A 20,013-nucleotide genomic window follows, 5' to 3' on the forward strand; every position below is an offset into this window, starting at 1 on the left:
AAGCTATGTGTGCCGACTCCACAGAGACGCAGAGTGCTAGAGGAGATTCACGACATACCGAGCGCAGGGCATACGGACATCCGAAAATGGATAGCAAGAGCAACAACACGTTATTACTGGCCAGGAATGTTCAGGGATATAAGGAAGTATGTACAGCTGTATCACACATGTCAAATATATAAACCGAGTCAACAGCCAGCCGCGGGTAAGATGCTAACGAAAATTTCAGAGGAGCCTTGGGCAACAGCCTGTGCAGACTTTGTTGGTCCAATGCCCCGATCGAAGCATGGCAACACGATGGCACTAGTATTCTTAGACAAATTTTCAAAATGGGTAGAGATAATACCAATCAGAAAGGCAACGACAGAATGTTTAATAAGAGGATTTCGAGAGAGGATTTTGGCACGGTCCGGCGTCCCAAAAGTATTTATTACGGACAGCGGAGCGCAGTTTATCAGCAGACGTTTTAAGAGATTTTTAGAAGAACTTGGCGTGAAACACCAATTAACGACACCATACACACCGCAGGAGAACCCGACAGAGAGAGCAAACAGGAACATCAAGAGGATGATAGCACAATTTACGGGAAAAGAGCAGAAGGCATGGGATGAGTCGTTACCAGAGATAACGCTGGCATTGAATACAAGTGTATGTGAATCGACAGGTTACAGTCCAGCATACATAGTACAAGGGAGGGAACCGAGAATCCCCAACAGCCTTTACGATGAGCAGACATTTGGTACAGGTGAGAAATTAGCGAACCCAGGAGAGAAGTCAACGAGGATGAAAGAAATATTTGATATGGTACGGCGGAAGCAAGTAGCAAGCGAAGTATTACAACTTAAGACGAAGACAATGGCGACCGGCGATAGGCGACCTAGTGCTGGTAAAGGAACATCAGCTGCCAAAAGAGGCGGATAACTTTGCAGCCAAACTAGCGCCCAGGTACAGTGGACCTCACCGGGTAACGAAATTTGTGTCCCCAGTGATCGTAGAGCTAGACAAAGTCTTCAGAGGAAGGAGGAGGACAGTCCACCTAAGTGAGCTGAAAGCATACCACGCAGCCGACGCGCCGACGACAACGAATCCTGGAGGCAAAGTCATAAACAGAGATACAAGAAGGACGCTACTGAAGATCAAACCGCGTCAACATCGTCAAATCGAACAGCAAACAACAATCCCGAGGTACAACAACAGAGAAAGAACAGCGAGGTAGCCATTTGCGGTACGCTCACACGAGTCAGCGAAGAGACCGAGAGACAACACGGAGAGAACCAAGGTACAAGTCAACAGCTGATGGCATACAGAGACGGAGAACCGGCACATGGATCAAGATTACACCTGGGAAGGCAGTTCGCTATGGCAGCCTTAAACGAACACACACCCCGAGACAACTGCGGAATTACAGACTATTTTGTAAGATTCTACTTCAATCGGGATGAAATCGGTAGTAACAGATACGCCCAACCGAGACAGTGTCAAATCATACACGAAGAAATTTCATATCCAGAAGTACCCGGAAGTCGAATCAACCACTAAAAGCTCGGTAAACTCTAACCACAATTACAGAAATATCCCATAAATATACTCTTTAACTATGCGCATGATATAACACGCTCCTTTTTAAAATCCACCATACACGGTGGGAACACCCTAAGGAAAATCCACCAGTTTTTCTTTATAGACTGGCACATACCGCCGACGGGCAGGGCAGCGAAACGCCAACAACCAACGACGACAGCGAAATAATAAGCCGTAAGGCCAGCGAGGTCAACGGCAGCCTCAACCACAACGTCGACAGCAGAATATTAAGCCGTAAGGCCAGCTAGGTCAACGGCAGCCTCAACGACAAAAACAGCGACATATTGAGCCTGATGGCCAGCGACGGCGGCGACGACGAAGCAGCATGGGAAAACACCACTTCCGCGTATGGATCACGCGCACCGACCTGGGGGGGAGGGTGAGAAACAAATCACAAACAAATGTACAAACATACAATAATTATAGCAACGGCTGGAAAGCGCGGTATGAGCAAGTACAAAGGCATTGTATTCAATAAGGAGCATTATGGTGTATGGAAATTCATGGGAAGGAAATATTTACCGGAATAACAGTTGTTTTATATTGTTAATACTATTAGTTGAAAGTTGTTATTATAAAATAACCGTTTGCCTGCGTGCAAAAATTAGTATATAAGGGCGGCGAGTTCGCGTTGAAAATGAGAGATTAGGAGACAGGCATACCAGTCGGTAGGTTTTATCACTACCAACCAAGAGTACACCTGAAGGTTTTTGACTTCATTTGTACTAAAAGTATATTCGTCTGGAGGCTTTATTGCTCCATTCGACCGCGGAGGCTGGCCGAGGGCTTTATTACCTCAGTCATAGAATAGAATTTTTATTAAATAAATACTTTTATAACGTTTTTATACGAAATAAAGAGGGTTATTCTTTTAGAAGGACCGGTAGGAATTTCTACTTTCAGGAACCCTGGACGGACTGAGGCTAACCCCGGCAAAGTCAAAAGAAAAGTCCGTCACAACGTAGATAGTCAGAGCTCGTTAGTAATGATTTAGGTATTCAATTACCGTCGATTCCCCATTACATGTACTTGAGGAAAGTAATCAATTCCTTTCCTCCACAGCAAAGGAATTGATTACATTTCAATTCCTCAGAAAAAATACCAAAAGTAATATGGTTTTTTTGAGGCTCGAGTACGAAAAGATTTTTTGTTTGTTATTGAAAAAAGAAATACTTTGTTCAAATGTAATTTCTGCCCCAGTACTTTCGAAAGGAATTGGAAATGGAATTGAAAATTTTCCAATTACGTCACAAGGAATGCCAAAAGTAATTAATATTTTCCCATTCCTCAAAGGAATTGCAAAAGTAATTGAAAAATTCTTAGTGTAAAAAATATTTTTACGGTTCAAGCGGTGATTTTATGAGGCCATATTAAAATTTTTGCAAAACACAAGCACTGTCTTCTGTGACTGGCAATTCATTTCTCCTTGCCTTATATGAGGAAATGTATGGTAAGATTGATTTACCATAGTTTAGACTTGCTGTTGAGCGGCCGGCCAATTGCCTTTTACGTAGCTAGCAGCGTTTCTTTATTTTTTCCGCAAATGCTACTGGCAAGCGACTTGAGGATTTCTTTGCGGCTTTGTACTTTAGATACAACTTCGATGGCATACGCCTTGAAGGTGACAGTGTGACCGAATTGTACCCCTAAGATCTTTGGATGACTGATAATCGGTAACGTAACACCATCGACGTGTACGTCAAATATTCCACGACGCAAAAGAGAGTGGCCGTGGACTTGGTCGGCTAGGTTCAAATAATTTGCGGTCTATCTTTTTATACAAAGGGGATAGGGTGAACCTTCTATATCTTGGAGTAGATTGCCGTGGTTTACTGTGTCAAAATCAATCTTTTGACAGTGCTGGTAATGCTATGCATTTTTCGGAAATCATCCTTATGAGTGGATAGGTGAAGATTCGCAGTAAACTGACGGAGCTGGAAGGCTTCCAATGTCTTCGCTACTGGCGAATGGAATGATACCGGTCGTTATGACTCACATTCGTTAGCCGGTTTCCGAGGCTTAAAAACGTGCATAAGGTAGCTTAATTACTCAGCGCCTAGATGTTTTACCATTGGAACGGCTACTCCATCTGGACCTAATGATTTAGAAGGTTTGGCTTTTTCATGGCTTCTTCAACCACTGTGGGGTGATGGTAATGGGTCAACCGTCGTGTTTGTGTTTATGTTCCCCTCTGTTTGCACTTCATCTGGCCTTGCCTACTCAAGGACGCATTACAAATTGGCGTCAAAACCGTCTGCGACGTCCGCATGTCTTCGAGTCCGCAGAGTTTTATCGCCAAAGACGACTGATATATTATCATTGTGTTTTTTCGGGTTAGACAAAGCTTTGAAGATTGACCAGGGCTTATCGACACCCTAGAGAGGTTGCAGTTATTTAGGTGCTCTTCCCAATTGCTCGTTTGTGTTAATTTACTAGCCGCATAGTATTAAAGTTGAGATTCCTAATATGAGTCAAGTTTTCTCGCTAGGTCACATTAGCACCTGGCAGAATTTCTTTAAAAAAAAAAAATAAATAAATGTAAGGCGCGACAACCTCCGAAGAGATCTAAGGCCGAGCTTCTCTTCCAATTTGCGTCGTGCTCCTCTTGATTTTTCCCTACAAATTGGCCGGACGGGACCTACATGTTTTATGCCGACTCCGAACGGCATCTGCAAGGCAGATGAGTTTTCACTGAGAGCTTTTCATGGCAGAAATACAATCGGAGCGCTTGCCAGACACTGCCGAGGGGCGACCCCGCTTAGAAAAATTTTCTTCTAATTGAAAAATCTTATTTCTAAAATTTTGATGTTGCTTTGCCCGGGAGTTGAACCCAGGGCATACGGTGTGATAGGCGGAGCACGCTACCATCACACCACGGTGGCCGCCGAATTTCTTTAGAGAATATTTTAATAAATTTTTAAACATATATCAGGTGAGCTAGAGTCATAGCGCTGAGTCTGGCGATAATGCAACACAATTGAAATCAATCTATAGATCCCAATGTCCAATCCTGTGTCGGTATATTCGAGGCTAACTTGGTTGTTCGCGCATCATCTTAAGCATTAAGCTAATAAGCTCTCTTTCTACAGATCTCCATCTTTCAGTAGTCATCTGTCCGAAAGGATTGCTACGATCAACCAGCGCCACAGTCAGTGACTGCTTCGCCACATCACTCATCTTCTCAGAAAAGGCCAGAGACTTAGAGTTATCTCGCTTTGGCTTACCTCTTACTTCCATTGTTGGCACTTCGCCACTTTTGATGTCCTCCCTTTGACTTTCAGCCTTCGAAGTAGTTGCTTCCTCGCTTTTGGGCCCATCTGTCCCACAGCTTTAGGCCTACTTGACTTGTCTATGCGGCTGCCCTGCCTCGCGGCTCTGGGAGTGAGTCCTTTTTGCGTCTGAAAACAGGCTTGCCTCTTCATTCTGCCATTCGACGCTTCTTCCTCCACGTACCGGTTGCAGTACCGAGGGTTTCTCGCAAGAAACCTTTTGAATTGCTTCCGACATATTTCTACCGCCTCATGAGCCCATTACAAGCGCTCGATTTCCACTTATGTTGTGTCGACCACTGCTCTCAGACGTTGGACAATTCTTAGTGCTGCTCGGTACAGGGACATGGCTCTCTTACTTCCTCTGCTCCATACCCTTCTCCACACTACTACTCCGTTTTCATTTGTATGCTTTTCCAACATGGAGTTCATTGAATCAGCACTACTCTCGCTCCCCGAGTCCGACGCATTGCTTAATGCGTTTTTGTCTTCCTGGGTTTGCGACCCAGTCCTTCCCTTATCATTTTCCTTATTACAAATAGATAATGAGCCGTTCATATCGGTCGTACGATCACCTGCCCGAAAAGGCGGGCCCACCGGTTCAGTACCTATTATATACGGGGAAAGATTCGTTCGCCACAGCAGCGCCCCTTACGTAAGGCCATCAATACCTTCCGAGGTGGACCGGTATCGGGAAGGTTCTGTTCGAATGCATGCGCCGATGGCTACAATTCGTCCAATAGGCACGGTCCGCATAATAACCTGGATTAGGGGGTTGGCAGTTCTTGGTCACCGACATCCCGCCACCCTCCTATGAGGCGAAACGGCGTAGATGACAGTCCTAAACCGCTCAGAGGAGGCAACTCTGGATGGATCAAAATATCAAGAACACGAGAAAAAAGTCAGCTGAATGTATCAAAGAAAATTAAAAAGTATGTATGAATGTATCAAAGAAAATTAAAAAGTATGCTGCTTTCCTATAGCCAGCACATTTCGATAGCGGGGGAAGGAAAGGAGATGCCCTTACTAAGCTGGGAACTTTAAGAGGATCAATATTTGATATTTTATGGTGTTTCAAAATGCCTTCAGTTACCACTCACAAGAAAAATCAGATGAAATAATGAAAAGAGTTACCCGAAAAGTCATCCACATTAACCGGAGTAAGTTCTTATACACAGACTCACTTTTAGTTTTTCAATTACTTTCGCAATTCCTTTGAGGAATGGAATGGGAAATTCGAAAGTGTGTTTTCCATTCCTTTTAATATAATTGAAAGAAATTTCGATTACATTTCCTATTCCTGTCGAAAGTACTCGGAAAGAAATTACAATTGCGCAGAGTATTATTAATCGATCACATTTCAATCACAAACAAAAAATTGTTTGTACTCGAGCCTCAAAAAACGAAATTACTTTTGGTTTTTTTTAGGAATTGAAATGTAATCAATTCCTTTGCTGTGGAGGAAAGGAATTGATTGCTTTTTCCAATTACTGAGGAATGTAATGGGTAATGTAATGGAATTGAATTAATCCAGCTGTATCAATAGTTAATATATAGATAATAAATAAAAAAAATGTTTGTAAAAACAAACAAAAAAAATGTTAAATAAAGGTGACAAGAAAATAACCTTAACTTTTTTTAGGGAACTTTTAATCATTATCAAAAAATTTCTTTTTTTGATAATAACTATTACAACAACAAAAATTCATCATAGGCGTTCCTTAACCAGTATAGTAACCAAGCTTCTTTTTTTTAGTTATAAATAAGCATTAAAGTAACCAAAGTTGGTTTTTGATTACAGTAACCAAATCAAGTTGTTTTGTTCTTTTTTGTTTATCAGTATCAAAACAACGGATGTGTTTTTGGCTTATACCTACAATATCAGTATATCACATCACCTTATGTGTGAAGATTACCAAATGGTTTTACAACCATATGTGTGCTAACGGGGTTCTTCCGAGCTCTTTGGAGTCCTACTATGTCCTTGTTGTTCATTTACTTGCTCTCGGCAACAGACCGTATTGTATGTTCGGAGATAGGTTTGCCACGGGAAAGCTTGTATGAGGAGTAGTCCAGCGGCTGGGAGTTGCTCTAGTGATGACAGTTTTAGCATGGATTGTGACGGACTTATAACTTTGAAAAAGCTATTCTTGGATATTTGTGTATACGCTACTATCCCGAAACGCGCTCAGTGGATTTGATTGAAATTTGGTACGTAGATAGTGTAAAACAACAAAATAAATGTCGTAAGTAAATATGGGTATCAAGGTTAAAGGGCTAATTAAACTTCCTTAACCCTAACGCCATAGTCGTAACCATACCCATATCATAACCATCTCCAATGTGATCGATTAATGGTGCCTTAACCTAAAAATCATGAAAATTTCATAAAAATGAAGAAAACGCCAAAAATTACAAATATATTCCACAAAAAATACGTCTCTTAGTCATAACGTATCCAAAACAATAAATAAAATTTACAAAAAGTTATTAAATTTTCCAACTCAAATATTTTTAGGTTATGGATATGGAGAAAAACCAAAAACCAATTAGTTGGCTATGGTATGGTTATGGCATTAGCGTTATGGTATGGCACCATTAATTGATTACATTGATTTCCATAAGGTTGGTTCGATCAGCTGTGTTATCTGGTTATGAATAAGTCACCATTAATTGGCCCTTAAGGTATTTTACTTTGTATTTCAATTCGAATATTTATGAGTGGGGTGACCATCTAGGGTTGCCCCATTACGATAATACATTTGTGAGGACCCAAATCCACCGGCTTTGGAGCCCACACATTCGAACCTACAAATATTTATCAAAACTCATTAAAACGTGTATAAATCCTACTTGAATTACAATGAATTTATACATATAGCATGTAAAATGTACAAAACTGAATTATATGAATTAAATTTACACATACAAAATAACCATTTTTGAATTACCCTAATATACATATAAACATTCATGACAACATCTAATTTCTTCGTTTAAATAATTGTCTCTGCCCGCATACGGTAAATATTTTGGTTGAACATTATAATTTCCACAGATAACCCATAACCGGCTGGAATTTTAAATAATGCTGGGAATACAGCAATGCAATAAGCAACACACATAAGCTCCCATTGGAAGAACACCAAAAACATACAAACATACGTATACCAAGCCATTGCGACCAAGCACAGCAGGCATTAAAGCGAACCGTCGGGGCGGACATCGCACAAAGAGAAACGAAAAAAATGCAATGTACTAGGAAGCGGTCACGTTTGCATACCAACAACACAGCGTGGGTACTAGACACAAGTTACCTACGAAGGGCAACCAACTCGTCGACAACAACAAGACCCAATAAGCAAGCAGCAGAGGGAAAACAAAAATAACTATGCTAGCTAACTGGAGATGCGTTCCAACGAACTCACATGTTAGGGGGGGGGGGGGGGGGGGGGGGGGGGGCAGTACAAGAGGCATTTTTACATACGCAATTTGGAGATAAATACTTATAATGCGATATATGGTTAGAATAATACAGTTAAATGTAAGATACCTTAAGCAAATACATATAATAAGTAAAATTTATTGTTGCAGGATAACTGTCCACCTGCGCGTGGACAAGTATAAAAGGGCGACAAATTTCGCGAATTGAGACAGTAGCCAGCTAGGTATAGTAGCCTGCTAACGCCTTGTTTAGCGGTGAATGGGACTCCTGGGATTTTTCCATCTCACGAGTTCTTTATTTTAGCAACTTTGGGGGTTTTTCCAACCCCATCGTTAGAGGGATTGTGGTGGTTTTTCCACCTCCGCAACCTTCAGAAATAGCAGGGTATTCTTAAGCTATATACTCGGTGGGGGTTTTACCAACTCCACCGACTGGGAGGAAGTGGTGGTTCTCCACCTCCGCTTTCTTTACGAAGTAGTCTGAGATTTTTAGTTTAAGCGTAGTCCCGGTGGGGGTTTTCCCAACCCCATCGGCGTAGAACCGACGGTGGTTTCCCACCTCCGTCGCCATAGCTTTAAGGGTAGTTTGAATATTTCGGAATAAAGAGTTTATAACGTTTCTTTTTAACAACAAAACGGGATCTTTCTCTTTAAAAGGAGACGATAGGGATTCCTCTCTAATTCCACAGGGATCCTGGACGGACTGAGCATACCCCGGCGCAAGGAAAAGTCCGTCACAAATGGCGCCCGAGCAGGGACTCTGAATACATAGACTCATGGTAAACAAGTAACAATACGAGGATAACCACACAGAGGATTTCGAGACACAAACCACAGAGGATTGCGAGATACAAAACATCCACAGGTAAGGCACGGAGAGAAAGCAAAATAGCTAGCAGGCATGGTGAAGGTAACTTGGGTGTATTATCTCAATCGTGAGGAACTTCTCAAATACGCATCCGAGTTTGGGTTGGAAGACAGCGGAACGGTGGAAGAGCTACGCAAGCGGCTCGCAGGCTTCATCCAGACGAAAGGTACCGACACAAGATTCCAGGAACGATTCACAGAATTAGCCCTACAGCACGTCCGACCAGTAATCACGGTAAGACCACCAACTCCGATAGAAAACGCCGAGCAAACATCGCCAGGCGGCAACACACAGGAAACTGTCAACGAAACAACCAGGCACGAAGAGGGGTCACGAACACCGCCATACGCGATGTACCAACCAGCATCACACAAAAATATAATGGATCGAGTACCTAAGTGGGGTCTGAAATATGACGGTGGTAAGGACCCGCTATGTTTTATTGAACGGGTGGAGGAGCTGGCTGACAGTTACGAAGTTGGTCGCGATTCCATCCCACGAGCGTTACCTGAGTTGCTGAAGGACAAGGCCTTGGTGTGGTACCGGAACAACAACAGGCAGTGGCAAGAGTGGGAAGCCTTCAAGAAGGACTTTCTAAAATTTTTCCTGAGCTCGAGGTATTTCGAGAAGCTAGATGACGAGATCCGCCAGCGTACGCAGCGCGCAGGTGAGCAGTTTAAGGATTACGTTTTATCGTTACAGGCACTCATGCGTCACGCTGACTACAACGGCGAGCAGAAGCTGAACCGGATTTACAGAAATTGTCGACGAGAGTACCAACTTTACATCAAACGGAGCGAGTTCGCCAGCTTAGAGGAACTGGTAAGCATGGCCGAGGATTACGAGAACATCTTACCTGAGAAAGAACCGCTAAGGCCGGCGGCGAAACCTTTTGTGCCCCGACGGCCAACCGAGCATTATCAATATATACACGAAGATGAGAAGCAAGGAGATCGGAGAAAGGAGGCGCAACGACAAGCAAGCACGCCAGAGCATGCGACGACACCACGCCAAGGGCCCATCGATCCACGGAACGCATGCAGGCGATGCGGGGAAAGCGGACACTACGCACATGGGTGTCGAAACGAACGAAGAGATTTCTGCTGGCAGTGTGGCCCAGTAGGTATACTAACGCGTGACTGCTGTCGTGGACAGCAGGGAAACGGGCAGAGACCCCATTGGTATCCAGGGGTGGCGTCTCAACAAACCCAACCTCGTACTCAGTAAGTACATTTAGGCAGACCCAAGGGCGAATCTTGGCTGCAGTAACCCTGGATGGAGAGGAAGTCATGGCGTCAGTAAATACGGGGGCAACACGAAGTTTCATCAGCGAGAAGACAGCGGCGAAAATAGACGCACGGAAGCTCAAGAAGATACATACACGAGTGGTGATGGGCGATGGCAGTGCAGCATGGATAGCGGAGGCAGTGGACGCAGAGGTAAAACTGGGGTATCAAGTGCATCAGAGTGAGTTGTTAGTTCTGCCTGGGTTAGTCGACAGCGTGGTGATCGGGACAGATTATCTGGCAAAGGCTAAATTTGAGCTGAGGTGTGGCAACGAAACAATGACGTTATGAGCAGAAGAGAGAGCGCAGGAGATGGTGACGTGTACAACCATGATGGAGGACGAAGGTAGCGCAAGTATCGAGAAAGACGTGAGGAGTGACGTTGCGGTGAGTACGTTTTTAAAGCGCGAATTACAGATTTTCGAAGAGATGACAGGAGTATCCAACATTGCCACGCATAAGATAGTGATGCGAGATGACCGTCCAATCAAACAGCGGTATTTCCCTAAGAACCCAAAGATGCAGGAGATCATAAACAAGGAGGTAGACGAGCTAATAGAGAAGGGTTGCATCGAACCATCCCACAGCCCACACAGTGCACCAATAGTTCTAGCCCGGAAGAAGAACGGCAAATGGAGACTCTGCGTTGACTATGGGCAGCTCAACGCTCGCTCAGTGCCAGATGCGTACCCACTCCCAAGAATACAGCATATCTTAGATAGGCTACGTAGCGCGCGTTTTATCAGCAGTCTGGACCTCAAAAATGGTTATTGGCAAATCCCGATGGAAGAAGATAGCAAGAAGTATACAGCATTTACCGTGCCCGGCCGAGGGTTGTATCACTGGAAAGTGATGCCGTTCGGTCTACATTCCGCTCCGGCTACGTTTCAGCGAGCACTCGACCGTGTTATTGGCCCAGAGTTGGAACCAAATGCGTTTGCCTACTTGGATGACATCATCATCACCAGCACAACTTTGGAAGAGCATATAAAGCACCTAGGGGAAGTATTTCGGCGGCTACGGAGGGCGAATCTGAAGATCAACCCAGAGAAATGTGAGTTTTTTTAAGAAAAGTTTGAAATATCTAAGACACGTCGTCAGCGAGGAAGGAATACACACGGATCCCGACAAAGTTGCGGCTATCAAGGAGCTGACGCCACCACACAACATACGAGAGTTAAGTCGATTTCTGGGGATAGTTTCTTGGTACCGGAGTTTCGTACCCGACTTTTCACAAGTTGCGCACACACTGACGTCAATGTTGAAGAAGGGAAGTAGGTGGAAATGGTCCGAAGAACAACAGGCGGCATTCGAAGCGTTGAAGAATGCACTAATACAAGCACCAGCACTAGCTTGCCCAGATTTTACGAAAAGATTTCGATTACAGACAGACGCGAGCGATTATGGTCTCGGAGCAGTTCTCACACAGGGGTTGGATGACGAAGAGCGAGTAATAGCGTATGCTAGCCGCCGGCTGAATAAAGCCGAGATGAACTACTCACCAACTGAGAAGGAATGTTTAGCAATCGGGTGGGCAATAAGGAAAATGAGACCGTATTTAGAAGGGTACAATTTCACGGTTATCACCGATCACCTGGCTTTGAAATGGTTGAACGCGATCGAAAGTCCGTCAGGCCGGATCGCTCGATGGGCGCTCGAGTTACAGCAGTATTCGTTCGACGTGCAGTATAGGAAGGGCAAGATGAACGTGGTCGCAGATGCACTGTCGAGGCAGCCACTGGGGGAACAGCTGGGTAGCCTTACAACACATGAAGAAAGTTTGAGTTGCAAGTGGTACACGTCAAAGATGGCTGAAATAACGAGGACACCAGAGAAGTTTCCCGAATACGTCATAGAGGAAGGAAGACTATACAGACGAATTGGAAGTCAAATGGATGGTGAGGATGCGGTACCGTGGAAGTTATGCGTACCGAAATCGGAGAGGCGAAGAGTGCTTAACGAGATTCACGACACACCAAGCGCGGGGCACATGGGGATACGGAAATCCATCGCGCGTGCAATGATGCGGTATTACTGGCCTGGGATGTTCAGGGACGTACGGAAGTACGTGCAACAATGCCACGCATGCTAAGTCTACAAACCCAGCCAGCAACAAGCTGCAGGTAAGATGCTAACGCAGATTTCAGATGAACCTTTTGCTACCGTTTGTGCAGATTTCGTTGGACCACTCCCTCGTTCGAAGCATGGTAATACGATGGCATTAGTTTTCGTGGATAAATTCTCGAAATGGGTAGAGATCAATGCAATACGGAAGGCGACGATGGAGAATGTGATCAGAGGTATGAGGGAGAGGATCTTGGCCCGATTTGGCGCGCCAAAAATTCTAATCACAGACAATGGAGCACAGTTCACAAGCAGGAATTTCAAGAAGTTTTTACAAGAAGCCGGCATAAAGCACCAGCTAACGGCACCGTACACACCGCAAGAGAACCCGACGGAGAGAGCGAATCGCAACATCAAGAGGACGATAGCACAATTCACTGGGAAGGAGCATAAGACATGGGATGAGTTGTTGCCAGAGATGACACTAGCATTGAATACGAGCGTATGCGAGTCAACAGGCTACAGTCCAGCATTCGTGGTACAGGGTAGGGAACCGAGGATCCCCAACGCCCTCTACGATGAGCAAACACTTGGCAAAGGCGAGGAGAAGGTGGCTCTCAGTGAAAAGATGGCGAAAATGCGAGAGGTATATCAGATGGCACGTCGTAGACAACAGCAAGCATCAGCGGAGCAGGCAAGGCATTATAATTTACGTAGGAGACAATGGCAACCGGCGGTGGGCGACTTGGTACTAGTAAAAGAGCATCAGCTATCCAAAGCAGTGGACAATTTCGCAGCAAAGTTAGCACCAAGATACAGTGGGCCTCATCGTGTAACGAACTTCGTATCGCCCGTAATCGTCGAGCTAGACAAGGTGCATAACGGCAAAGGAGGACGGCACACATAAGCGAGCTAAAAGCATACCATCAAGCGACAGTCGAAGAAGAAGCAAGTCCAGAAACAGAAAGAAGAATACGTTCACCCCGCGAACGTGGTAAGTCAAAAGCGCCCCGCCAAGCCCCGAATGGGGGCTTCACCGAAGTTCCCATCGGGGAACAAACGAGACGACCGACGACGATAGCAACAACACGACGCGCGCCATCATCAGCATGGTGTAGTAGAACCTCGAACCAACATTCCACCGAGATCTCCACCGAGGAACACACAGAGCAACTGGCCGTAGTAAGAGCAACGCCACGGGCGCCAACATCGCAAACAATCCAGGTCACGGAAGAAGATCAGACGGATTACAGCACGGTAGCGACGTGTGGTTCACTAGCACTCGCCAATTCAGGTGCAAATGGTTTCGGAATCGAACGCGCAGACATAATCAACAACCAACAGGTAGTAGATGAAGACCGGAGTGGGTGGCGCACAGCACGAGCGCAAGCCCCAACCCTAGAAAACGGGATCCTGACGACGATGAACTACTGTCAACCACATAGCTAGCCAATGCTATAACCTGGTGACGGAATTCTGCATAACATTTCATTTTAGAACAAGACCCAGATCGCGAGAGATTAACCTATAAATAACGCAAGTATTGACCGCTACGAGAAATTGAATTTTACAATGGTGACAGTAAGTTACATTACGGCAGGTGAGGAGAGAGCGTGAGGACCCAAATCCATCGGCCTTGGGGCCACACACGCAAAACCACATTTTTTCAAATTTTACAATATTCAAATTTACCGCCATAATTTTTTTGAAATACCCTAATGTACATATACGTATAACTTTGAATTTACATTCGTATATTGGTACATCATCATTCCGCAGCAGTAGGACCACATATACAGCGAAAGCCAAAGCACATAAAGAGATCCAAATATCCTGCAACAACAAGACAACGTACCCAGGAAATCATGATGAGCGCTGCCGGGAATAATACCGTTAGACGATCCGCGAGGACTCCTATAAAAAGGGAGCACAACACCGAAAATAAATCAAAAGTTTCTAAACATGGACAAAAGCGACAACGCAAGTTATACCACCGGGAGTGCTAAGGACGGTTCACTCCGTATCAGAATCCGGCGGGACCTAAGCCAGCAAAACCACCATACGACGGGCCCAGTGCCACTAGAAGAGGAGGAAGTTGCCTACGACGGCGAGACCGACAGTCAGGGCACGGAAACGTTCGGGTATCTCAGGGGCGGCGAGGGCGGCCCGATACTTAGCCCGAGGTACGAGACGGTGTCGGAGTGCGAGTCGGCAGGGTCATTCGTCGACATGGGTAACGAGATCCAGAGCCCGACATACAGTACTGAGTACGGATATGAACCCGAGGAGCGTGCCGTGGTCCGGGGCTCTACCCCAATTCCCATTTCCTCAGACAGCGAGGAAGAAGGCGACGAACCACCACCGAAGCAACAGGGCGAGCTTTCCATACGCCAAACCGACGAAGAGGTACAAGGCCGGGGGTTTGTCGAATACCAACGGCACATCACCCTCCGCATGCGGATATACGACGCCAACGCAAGCACCACCAACGAACGCCAACAACGACGACGAATTATTTAGCCGTTTGACCAACGAGGTCAACGGCAGCCTCAACGACGACGACGAAATGTTTAGCCGTTTGACCAACGAGGTCAACGGCAGCCTCAACGACGACAACGAAATATTTAGCCGTTTGACCAACGAGGTCAACGGCAGCCTCAACGACAGCGACGTACTAAGTCTCAACGCGAGTGATGGCAACATAGGCGAAGGTGAGGATGTGCTCACAGAAATCGAGAGGTGGCTCGAAAAGACAACAGCGGAGGCGACCAAGACATGGGCCAACCGAACCGGAGTCGAACCCCTCCCCGAGGAATTAGCGAGAGACATCAGGGAGCACGTACAGGTAGTACGGACGAAGCGGCGGAAGAGGACGTTCCATCGGAACATAGACGGTCACACGTACCGAGTGAGAATCACTAGGACCGGCCTGGTAACGGTAACCCTGCTTACGGCAGGTGAGGGGAGAGTGTGAGGACCCAAATCCACCGGCTTTGGAGCCCACACATTCGAACCTACAAATATTTATCAAAACTCATTAAAACGTGTATAAATCCTACTTGAATTACAATGAATTTATACATATAGCATGTAAAATGTACAAAACTGAATTATATGAATTAAATTTACACATACAAAATAACCATTTTTGAATTACCCTAATATACATATAAACATTCATGACAACATCTAATTTCTTCGTTTAAATAATTGTCTCTGCCCGCATACGGTAAATATTTTTGTTGAACATTATAATTTCCACAGATAACCCATAACCGGCTGGAATTTTAAATAATGCTGGGAATACAGCAATGCAATAAGCAACACACATAAGCTCCCATTGGAAGAACACCAAAAACATACAAACATACGTATACCAAGCCATTGCGACCAAGCACAGCAGGCATTAAAGCGAACCGTCGGGGCGGACATCGCACAAAGAGAAACGAAAAAAATGCAATGTACTAGGAAGCGGTTACGTTAGCATACCAACAATACAGCGTGGGTACTAGACACAAGTTACCTACGAAGGGCAACCAACTCGTCGACAACAACAAGACCCAATAAGCAAGCAGCAGAGGGAAAACAAAAATAACTATGCTAGCTAACTGGAGATGCGTACCAACGAACTCACATGTTAGGGGGGGGCAGTACAAGAGGCATTTTTACATACGCAATTTGGAGATAAATACTTATAATGCGATATATGGGTAGAATAATACAGTTAAATGTAAGATACCTTAAGTAAATACATATAATAAGTAAAATTTATTGTTGCAGGATAACTGTCCACCTGCGCGTGGACAAGTATAAAAGGGCGACAAATTTCGCGAATTGAGACAGTAGCCAGCTAGGTATAGTAGCCTGCTAACGCCTTGTTTAGCGGTGAATGGGACTCCTGGGATTTTTCCATCTCACGAGTTCTTTATTTTAGCAACTTTGGGGGTTTTTCCAACCCCATCGTTAGAGGGATTGTGGTGGTTTTTCCACCTCCGCAACCTTCAGAAAGAGCAGGGTATTCTTAAGCTATATACTCGGTGGGGGTTTTACCCACTCCACCGACTGGGAGGAAGTGGTGGTTCTCCACCTCCGCTTTCTTTACGAAGTAGTCTGAGATTTTTAGTTTAAGCGTAGTCCCGGTGGGGGTTTTCCCAACCCCATCGGCGTAGAACCGACGGTGGTTTCCCACCTCCGTCGCCATAGCTTTAAGGGTAGTTTGAATATTTCGGAATAAAGAGTTTATAACGTTTCTTTTTAACAACAAAACGGGATCTTTCTGTTTAAAAGGAGACGATAGGGATTCTTCTCTAATTCCACAGGGATCCTGGACGGACTGAGCATACCCCGGCGCAAGGAAAAGTCCGTCACACATTCATACCTCTGTAAACCCTGTGCTATATCAAACACAGATTTGGAAGGTGACTCACGTGCAATAGAGATTGAAATTATTGTGGTTAAATACATTGGCCCGTAATCATAGTCGAAATAAAATAGAGTTTTATTGGTTTAAAGAAGGTTCTAAATTAAATATCATTTTAAGTCTGTTATAGTCGACTTAGACACTATTTTATCTCTAAAAATGTATTTTAAATTTAAAATGACATGAGCCCGATTTAAATTTTTTAAAATAGGTTTTAAGTTGGTGGTCTTCTGTCAAAAGTTGCGAGAAATTAAACCATTTGCTATTTAAATGCGATGAACTTTAATGGAAGTGAAAAAAGGCTTCCCCGGTAAGCAAACATTCGTCAGGAGCTAATATATTATACCTAGAATGCGTATTAATATGTTTGTGATGAATATTACACAATCTTAAAATGTGCGATGGTTACTTGGATCCACATATGTGAAATCTTTCATCAAGACTATTCCGCATGCAAAGATATTTGTGAGTTTTGATATTTTAATATATTTTGAGGAAAAAGTAACATCCTATACTGATTTTGGCATTCAATTCAGAAATAAATAGTTAATGGAAGGAATTATTTAAAATTTCGGGAGAGGTGTCAAATGACGCGTGCTAATTTCAGAAGCAATAATCCGAAGGGGGCAAAGTAATACTTTTACTCTGTCAATATATTTTTGCATAAAAAAGTTTAAGGCTTTCATACGGTTGATGTAATTTTGGTGATATTGTTGTACACAGAAAAAAATTAACTAAAAAGGCGTTTTGCGCTGATACAATTTTCACCAGTTTTAAAAGATCAATTTCTTATTTCCGACTTCTAATTATTGAATTACATTACACAATTCTTGAATTCAATTCTGCTGGTATTTCCGTTTGTGTATTCTATTCCCCTTTACATTTATTAATTCGTCTTAAAGAAAGCGTGAAATAAAATACGGAATACAACAAGAATTAGTAACAAAAATTTTAAGAACTGCTTGGTACGTGCGCTGCTGGACTACTTCCCCCCTTTATCACCCTCTTAGTCTATGTCATGATCGACTTGAGTTCAATGATTTTCTAATGTAAAAGTGACTTACACTTTGCAGGTCCATGTACAATGCTCAATGCTCATGCCTCCAGTGTTTTAGATGTGCGCACGATCCGAGGACTAACATTGATTTGGACCATTATCTCGTCGCAGCCAAAATACGAGCCTGCCTTTGCACGGCTAAAACCAAGGAACAAAAAACACGAGAAAAGCTAGACGTCAATAGGCTTCAATCGCAACAGACAATGATTTCGCAACTCGACTCTCACACCCGCTCTCTGAGAGCACCAGTCAATCCAATGTAATGCAGGAACAGTGAGAGCATATCTCTAAGGCATTTTGTACCGCCGCCGAGGAAAAAATTTAGTACCGGCGACCAGGGAAAAACAATTGGTGCGATGAAGAATACCACGTTGCAACCGACAGAAAATACGGTGCCTACAGGATTACGTTAACAGCAAGCGCAACAACAAGAGTGTGTGAACGCCACCCCGATTTGAAAAGGGAAGCGAGACACCTTTTTGGGGAATAAAAACACAGAATCAGAAAGGCGTGAGTGCGAGGAGCTTCAGCTGCTAGCCACCAGGAATAACGCCAGGAAATTTTATCAAATTTCGACAACAGACGTAAGGATTCAGGTTCGGGGAAAACTCCTGTTAGAACCGAAGTCCACAGAGGACTTAGATTATGGAGGGAACACTTCCTTGATCTCCTAAATAGAGACAGCGATGTACCACACAGGCGATCCCGCAATCGAATATGATGGAATTAATGTCCCCCAAAACGATTATGACGAAGTAATAATAGAAATAACCAGATTAAAAAACAACGAGACATCGGGCCCTGATATGTTGTCTGCGAATCTTTTCAAAAACGGCGGCAAAGCATGCGCATTACATCAGCTTCTTTGCCAAATATGGTCGGACGAGTGCATGTTCAGCGATTGGAATCTTAGTGTCCATCTTTGTCCATTCCATAAGAAAGAGGATCCTGCATACTGCGCCAACTATCGACAAAACAGCTTTGTTAATATCGTATATATGGTCTTGCCAAGTGTATTGTGCGAAAGATTGGAGACCACCGTAAATCGGCTGATTGGACCTTATCAGTGCGGCTTTAGACCTGGTAAATCTACCATCGACCTCTTCGTCGATTTTAAAGCCGCTGCGAAAGAGCGAAAAGGAGCTGCCTATATTCCGCTATGCCTGAATTTGGTTTCCCCGCAAAATGTATACGGCTGTTCAAAATTCAGTTAAGCTCAGTTAGAATTGGGAAGGACCTCTCCGAGCCGTTCTAAACTATACGAGGTTTCAGACAGGGTGGCCCCTATTATTTAATTTGATGCTGGAGAAAATTATATTAGCTGCAGAACTTAACATTCTGGAAAAATATTCAATATTCTAGTAATAGTAGTATTCTATAAAAGCGTGAAATTACTGGTATATGCTGATGACAGTGAGTTCATCGGTCTGAACAACCACGCCGTAGGTTCTGCTTACTCCAAACTGGCAAAAGAAGCAAAAATGAGGGGTTTTATGGTGAATGAGGACAAAACTAAGTACCTGCTCTCATCGAACGAAGGGTCAGCACATTTGCGCCTTGGCAACCACGCTACTGTTGACAGCCATAATTTCGAAAAAGTAAAGCACTTCGTTTATTTGGGAACCAGAACTAACACAAACAACAACGTCAGCTCTGAGCGAAGAATGACTCTTGCCAATAAAATAAAGTTGAAAAGTAAAGTCCTCTCTCAGCAAACGAAAATCATGCTCTACAGGTCACTTATGGTACCCTTATTGCTTTATGGTGAAGAAGAAAGGACCATTACAAGATCAGATGAAGAGGCTCTGGGAGTATTCGAGAGAAAAGTTCTTCGAAAGATTTACGGACCTTTACGCTTTGGCGACGGCGAGTAACTAATAATATTTAATGATGAGCTGTACGAACTTTACGCAGACATTAACATAGTCCAGCAAATTAAAACGAAGCGGCTCTATATTATACAAATGAAATATGACGCTTCGGCTAAGAACGTTTTTTTTATCGGAACGCGCTTATGGTAGCAA

At 44.1% G+C, this 20,013-nt stretch overlaps 1 protein-coding gene across 11 annotated transcripts in view; it reads right to left on the reverse strand.

The window, feature by feature from the left end:
• nvd (neverland) overlaps window positions 1-20,013 on the reverse strand; it is a 2,324,292-nt gene that overhangs the window by 260,578 nt on the left and 2,043,701 nt on the right. The gene's annotated exons all lie outside the window — the stretch shown is intronic.

This window comes from Eurosta solidaginis, chromosome 1 (genome assembly GCF_040869045.1).
Source record: "Eurosta solidaginis isolate ZX-2024a chromosome 1, ASM4086904v1, whole genome shotgun sequence".
Lineage (NCBI taxonomy): Eukaryota > Metazoa > Arthropoda > Insecta > Diptera > Tephritidae > Eurosta > Eurosta solidaginis.